General features: G+C 31.0%; 1 pseudogene; it reads right to left on the bottom strand.

The window, feature by feature from the left end:
* Window positions 1-6053: 6053 nt before the first annotated feature.
* Window positions 6054-6786, bottom strand: LOC149565569 (putative GPI-anchored protein At3g06035 pseudogene; annotated as a pseudogene).
* Between the last annotated feature and the right edge of the window lie 984 nt (window positions 6787-7770).

Here is a 7770-nt window from a genome sequence, read left to right as displayed (position 1 = left end):
TTTTTGTAGGAAATAATGTTTTCTTTGATCATCTTTTTGATATGTCATTGAGGCTATTTGGACCCACCATACGTAAAAGGTACATAGTTTCATATCATTGCTAAAATATTTTTCTTTTCTTCCATTTATTTTATTATAATAAAGTTATCAATTTAACAATTTTATTTCTAAAAAAAGGTGGAATGACTAGGGTCCTCAATTAAAAAATCAGCTCATTACATCTTTTGAGGACCTTTTTGGAAAAAACATTTTTGATACTACCCTACTTCTCAAAAGAGCATCAAGACATATAAATAATATGAGGGACCAATATAGAGGGGGTCTAAAGGAGAACCCAAAGTATGACCATCCTCCTATACTTCCATTGATGGAGTGGAATGAAATAATAGAAGATGCAAAAGAGAAAAGGCTATGTGATAATAAAGGAAATGAACCAAAATAGGTCAAAAGAAGGTATATCACGATAGTATTAAGTAGAATGTAATCATGCACTAATTAGTGATCTTTTTAAATATATAATCTAACATGTTTCAAACTATTCATAGATTGCAAGACACATTAGTGGCTATAAAAGCGAGACTAGAAAAGGTTGGCCAACACAAACTTGGCTCTGGTGGCTATATGAATCTTCAATCTCGACTTGTAAGTAGCCGCAATGGAATTTCATATAATTTTTTTTTATATAATGTTTCAAAAAAATTTGTTTAATCAAACCATAAATGCAAAACTGATGATATTAAGAAAAAAATATAGAGCACAGAATTCAATGTAGAGCTCGCGGTTGAAGATAAATAAATTTCATTGAAGGAAGGTTGTAAATTCATGGCTGCACGCCTACACCAAGAATTTGAAAGCCATACCCATGAATCTAGTGCACCAAATGAGACACAGGTAAATTGGTTAGATGAAAAGTAAATCAAATTGAATAGTTGAGAAATTTCTTTTTTGGTGTTAGGTTTGAAGATAAATTGACTGCATAACAATGCACATAAAATTTCACTACAGACTTCATATCCTATCATAGAGCCTATGCTTGATGAAGGCCATGATGTGCATCATAGTGGTGGAGGTATTAATTTTCTATTGGAAATTAATTACACAATTATGAATACAATTTAAGATCTTCAATTCCAATTTAATGTGTAACCTTTTTTTGAATATTTTAGAGCATGTTGAACATCATGGTGAAGGAGAGGAGCATGTTCCAAATGTTAAGCATATTGAGATGGTGGTGAATCAAAATGTTAATGTACATGATGTGGCATTGTTAGGTAAGAAAAATGCATGTTATGTTGTACTGGTTAATTAAATACTTGTAAAAGTTAAAAAAAGAAAGAAAAAGAGTATGCTAATTTAACCCATTTACTTGTTCTTGCAATAGAGCCCCCTTTAGTCCAACAATCTCCTACTCCTCAAAATAGGAGGAGGCATCATAATTTGACATTACATGTGCCACAAGAGGAGGAGAATGAGGTAGATATTGATGCTCCTATCAACCTTTACCTTAAGAGAGTTAACAAAAACAAAAAGAAGAAATGACTTCTAAAATAATGCTCTGTGATAAACCTTGTTTGGATAAAGAAAGAACATTGTTTTAAGTAATTATCTATGAATGTTGCATATTAATACTATTTTTTATTTCATGTTAATGAATATTGTTATGTGTTAATGTCATCTTGATTAGTATTGTGTATTAACGAGTTTTATATCATATTAATCAATGTTATGTGATTGTATTGATTGAATTTTATAGTTCATAAATGGATGAATGAATGAATGAAGTATGTAATTAGATGATAATGGGTAATTTATATTGATGTTAGTGGGAGGGGGGGTGAGGCCAGATGAGCTTCCAACTTCATGTGGTTGGCCTTGTTAACTAGAGAATATTAAAGTATTATCAAAACCAAGTGAAGCTCAAACTAACATACCAAAGATATCTTCCTAACTAGCTATTAGTTTCTTTTCTTTGAGATAGAGTTTTGTGTCCATTCCTTTATCAGTCAAAACCCTTTTAGGATCCTCAATATTCTAATCTATTCTTTCTTTTTATTCAAAACTATTACCAAAGTAGCAATTTGTTCTTGATCATCTTTAGCTTAGTTACCAAGCAATATAATATATTTTGATCTTGATAACTCTGCTTCCTTCAACTATTGTTCTATTTTACTCATTAGGTTTTCATCCCTCACCCATATTTTTTCAAATTTGAAAGGACATTTTTTTGGGAATGAATCCTCGGTGATACTTAGCTGAACTGCAAAGGGGTCTGAACTAGAATGAGGGATGATATGGGCTAAAATAGTATATTGAAATCAATTATTATTGGCATTCTTTGGTGATTCTCTACTTTTTTTCTCTAGGCTTCATTATAGCATTAAATTCATGACCTATAATATAAATCTACGCGTCACATATAAAGTGCAACATAGCTGATGGTTCTAAGTCACTATTAGGAAAAATAATGTAATGTTTCTGTAACTTGATTCAAAATTTCACACTCCATGCATAGGCTATAAACATTAGCTAATTCAAAATAAGTGGTCACGCCCAAAACTTATAGCAAGTGTGAGTTAACAAAGACTAACTAATATAAAAATATCCTTATCAAATTCACATTACTTAGACTACACATACTAACATCCTTGAGGTCTGATAATATATGTCAATAACTTTGTGGATTACTATGTGAACAATTTAAGTATCAAAATTTTGCATCATTGATGTAACAACAAGGCTTGCTTCCTTACTTCCTAGTTCTTCCTAGGTGGTTACTACATCACTTCTATGAACTTGATGGTGATTCTTGGCTCGCCAACTTAGGATCAATCCAAGATCCTTTTCTTTCACCTTGCTACACCAATAGAATCAAGAAAAACACAAAAAATTGTTGCTCATATGTGCACTTTCCACTATGGAGTTGTTCACTAGCTCTTGGTTCACCAGACGCTAATGAAGCCTAGGCTTTTATTGAGGGTTTTGAGGCTTCCAGATGCATCATTAGGACCACACGAACATGTTTTGACTATCACGTAAACCTTGCACAAATTTTCTTCCAACTTTGTGGCCAATCTTACATATTGATGTTGTTATTCCTTCGCAAATAGGGCTAGAACAGGGTCATCTTTCCTTCCAACCTATTCCTTGGTCTTTGAAGAATTTTACCAGCTTTATAAGATGTAAGTTGATAGTTCAAACCCAAGTACCAACCAACATGAAGAGATCTTGTAAGAAAAATCAACCAAGATGAATAATGTTGCTGTGATACCAAAAAATATGAGGGTTACAAAAGAGAATTTTGAGCATTTTCACAATAAAACTCTTAAGAATCCCATAAAACCAAATGAGATATGGATAATCTTTATCAATAATATAAGGATTTTAGTGGTTTAAAAATTTCAAACCCTTCACACAATCCAAATCAATTAGGCCCAATTCATGAGGGTTTCGAAGCAATTTAGCCCAGTTCAAAATAAAATAAGCATAACTTGTTTCAAAGGTCACTCCAACACTTAAAATTTCACAAGGAGAAAGATTAGACCATTAAAAAATTATTTCCATCATTGGTTTGAGGAAACTAATCAGTCAAGCCCCTTCTTTCTATTGTTTACCAATAAAAAATCATAAGTCAAGGCTAGATTTCTTGAATAGGGCTTGCAAAAATGAATGTTTTCCACCATTAAAAAGAGATCTAATTATGGTATGTTATAGTAAATTTAATTAAATCTCTTTCCCCTTGGTTTCATGAATTTTCAACTATGGGAAAGAGAGTTTCAATCCATTTTTACAAAACCAGATGTTATGAACAAGAAAACTAGTAAAGAGCCAAAAACCAACGTACAATAGTAATAAAATTAAAACTTGATGACTTGAAAACCTAGGAAGAACTGAAATAAATGTAACTAAATATTCCATTCAATAAAAACTCCAAGCCAATCCATTTACACAATGAAATTTCTCTATTTCTAACTAGCTACAATTACATTTCAATGCCAAATCCGTACACTATACAACCAAAACTCATCCAACCCTTGAAAATGATCAAGAATGGACTTATATATGTGTTACAAGCCTTGTTTAATTATTAAAAACCTATTAAATAACTCCCATAGAAATTTTTCTCATTGAGCAAGAAAAGTTACAAAATTGCCAAGATTGCAATTTTGCAACTTTTTCAACTTTTTAGCAATTTTTGCAAAATCTTGCAATTATAATAAGATGTGCTCATCAAACTTGGTCAATGGAATGAATAGATTTATTGAGACATTTAAAAATGGTTTTGACCCTTGGTTAGCCCTTCTACCCATTTTTTTCAAACAAACCCATGTTTTGCAACTTAGAGCCATAATTGCAATTTAGGAGCAAGATTTAACTTAACAACCTATCTATCCTCACCCAAGGACCTAATAGGTTCTATTATTCATCTAGTGATTTGGCTAGCATCGAGATTCTAGAGTATCTTTGTTCCTCCTTTTATACTTTTATGGCCATATATACTTATTTTTAGTCTCAACTAGCCTTTTGTTTTTAGAAATGTTTGTTAGGCATAAAATATGTTATATATTGCATATATGTAGTGAAATGTTGTCTTTGTTGTGTAGGGTTTGAGTGTTCAGGTTCATTTCTATTGACTTTAGTATTACTATCTTTCACTTCTTGACAAATTTTAATCATTTAATATTCATTTTGCAAAGTTCATTTCAGTTAGCTTTCTTCTTTTGGGCATGGGTAAGAAATAAAAATCATTATCTGAAAATCCTCATATATCTACTTTCAGTTGATTTTAAAGCTTGGATTTGTATGATTTTTCCTATCTGATCAACAAACTTACATCTATTTGTTATGATTGATGCATTATGAATATGGTCTAAAATCCCACTTCCATGATCAAATGGTGGACGTTGTAATTAGAGTAAGTTGTGGCTAAGTTTACTTGTTATGTTAAATTTCCCCAAATAGTCAATATGATGGTTTGGTAGTGCCCTAATATGGAAAAAATTGAAATTTTTGGCATTAGAAGAAATGACCAAACATGATCATGAAACACACACAAAATTAAAAAATTCTAGACAATCTTTGTAAATATTTTCCTTTCAATATTACATTTATATCCATATCCACAAAATTTCTAACTCAAAATGCATTTTTTTTTCATTAGGGTTGCAATTCAAATACTTTATAGCTATCTAACTCTCCCTCTCTATGCTCTTGTTACATAGGTATGCACTAAGATAGAAAGAAACATATTTGATTTATCAATGGCTTGAGACATTACAATTTTACTCACCTGCCATGGGAATGACCCTTGAAAGGAATTCCAGGAAATATTGAGGTAGAGTTATAGGTTTCCAAGGCTAATAATGACATCAGAAGGTAATACCCCCTCTAGATTATTGTGAGCTAAGTCAAGGAGCTCAAACTTCTAACATCCCTCCAAACTAATAAGTATCTCCCTCAATAACTTGTTGTTGCTAAGATAAATGCCCATCAAATATATTTAACTTGTTTAGTAAGATTAATATTTTTCATACAACGAATAAAAAGTTTGAAAGACTCAATATTTAAAAATCAATTATTAGATACCCAACTTTCTAAATTGTATTTTGGTGTTTTTCTTGTCTTCTAATTTACCTACAAAACTAGTAATGATTGTTAATGTCTTGTTATTTAGATTTCATTATTTTAGGCAAAAAATAGGGCATACTAAAAATATACATTTCATATTGAATTTGAAAATTTTGATGCTCAAGGACACAATTAAATTAGTAAATGGAAAGAAAATAAAACTCACCTTCTAGAATGTTAAAATTAGACAGCATAATTTGATAGCAAATCTTTTTGGAAATTGAACATGAGTTAGTTTTATGTGAACAATGTCATCCCAATAAAATTTGGGACAAGTGGAATAGACCACAATGCCCAAAGAAACTAAAATATGGGCTTCGGGCTCAGTGGATTTGGGCATTGAGATTGTTCTTAAGACATGGAATGTGATGTTTAGATCATATCAAACTAAATGGGTTTTAAATAATTGGAATCAACCAATTGGAGTTTCAGGCTACTAGAAGTAAAGCCCCTAAGATTGGTAGTAAGGATAGCAACTTATTAACACAATGTATCATGCCTCTACTATAAGTTTGAAAATTTTCACCATTTGTATTTGTAGCCAGAACCAACACAAACCAATTATCTTCAGAAGAAACCCTAGTTGACATAAATTTTGTGTCGTTCACATACTTAAGATATTTTGAATGCATATAATTCTAAAATTCTATCTTTGGATCCAAACCAAGAATGCAATCCAAAATAACTACTCCATCTTGTGTATAAGATATATTCAGGTGGCAATTTTCCAAAAACTATGGATAGATTGAAAATTGAGGTTCTGTGTCTGGCAAAGTATCTTCTCCTATAGAATTACTACATAGTTGGCCTTTGAACTAAACTACTAACTACTCTGCCAAACAAGCGATATTTTCATTTTTGGTCAGAATAGGAAGCTTCATGTTTTGCCTAAATTTGTTAATGTTAACCAATAATTCCTTTGACAAATCTGAAATGAAAAATTAGATTATTGTTAAAAATATTGTATAATAGAACCATCATTGACATATGCTTTTCTTTCTTAATTCTAGTCAAAGATTTTTTCCAAGAAAAAATAGGAATTAACTAGATAAAATCAACAACCACATAGCTTTACAAAATTTTTAGACCTCCTTGGTTTGAAGAGATGGATTTCATTGGCTAACAATATTAGTCAATAATGAGGATACTGTGAGGAGCCATTAAGATAGACTTAAATTAGGGGAGTTATATCAACCATAAGATAGGCTTAAATTATTTCAGCTATAGGCTCAAACTAAACTAGAGTGATAGCACTCATAAGGTAACCTAAAACTATTGTAGTTGCAGGTTTGATCTCAAGTACATTAGAAAACACCATAAATACACTACTAAGATTTAAAAGATAAGTCTAGTCAGCATACACTATTTATTGTTATATTTGAAAATATTAGTTATCCAACAACATAATAATTGGTTGCATTAAGTTGTTTGTCACCACCAGGTAGTTATAAGTGTCAGCTAGTTGGAGGTTGGGTTCCTCTTGGAAACTGCGAAGTCTTTTAATATATCGTGTATCATCAAGGAAGGTAGCATGGTGTAGTGGGATGAACTATACTCCTTGAGCAACCATCTTTGTTCTTCTCTATAATAATTTCATGATAGAATAAAGACATATTTTACTCTTGTATCTAGTGTGTGCTATCATCTTTATTATTACATCATGTATTTAATTTATTGGATATAGCACTATATAATAAGCATCTGAAATAATCATCATTAAGTTGTTGAACACAATCATCAAACAATAATCATAATGCACGATGTTGTATTCCTTTTTACCTAACGAGAATAAGTAATCTGCAAAGGTCTGCTTTTCTATATTTGGTAGAGTGCAATTTTTTGGTCCCAAAAAGGATCGAGTAAAGTATCTCCTATCTATTTATCTAAAGAAACTCAAGTTCCTACAACTTGTATTAGATCTAGATTGCAACAATAACAATGAAACAAAATTTTCTTCTTCAACCAATTTTTAATTTTCTTGCAATTTTGAAATTTAAGAATGTGCTCATCTCTTTAAGTGAATCATATTACTACTGAATTCAATTTATACTCATTCTAAAATAAACTACAAGGAATAAAAAGATTGTGAAGATTCTTAAGGACTATATAAAGATAACTGCTACCTTCAAAAAGTTACGAAAGGTT

Source organism: Cupressus sempervirens, chromosome 3 (assembly GCF_028749045.1).
Source record: "Cupressus sempervirens isolate cs-2001-9-10 chromosome 3, ASM2874904v1, whole genome shotgun sequence".
NCBI lineage: Eukaryota > Viridiplantae > Streptophyta > Pinopsida > Cupressales > Cupressaceae > Cupressus > Cupressus sempervirens.
Note: the sequence above shows the minus strand (reverse complement) of the source record. Positions and strands in the feature narration are given on the sequence as shown.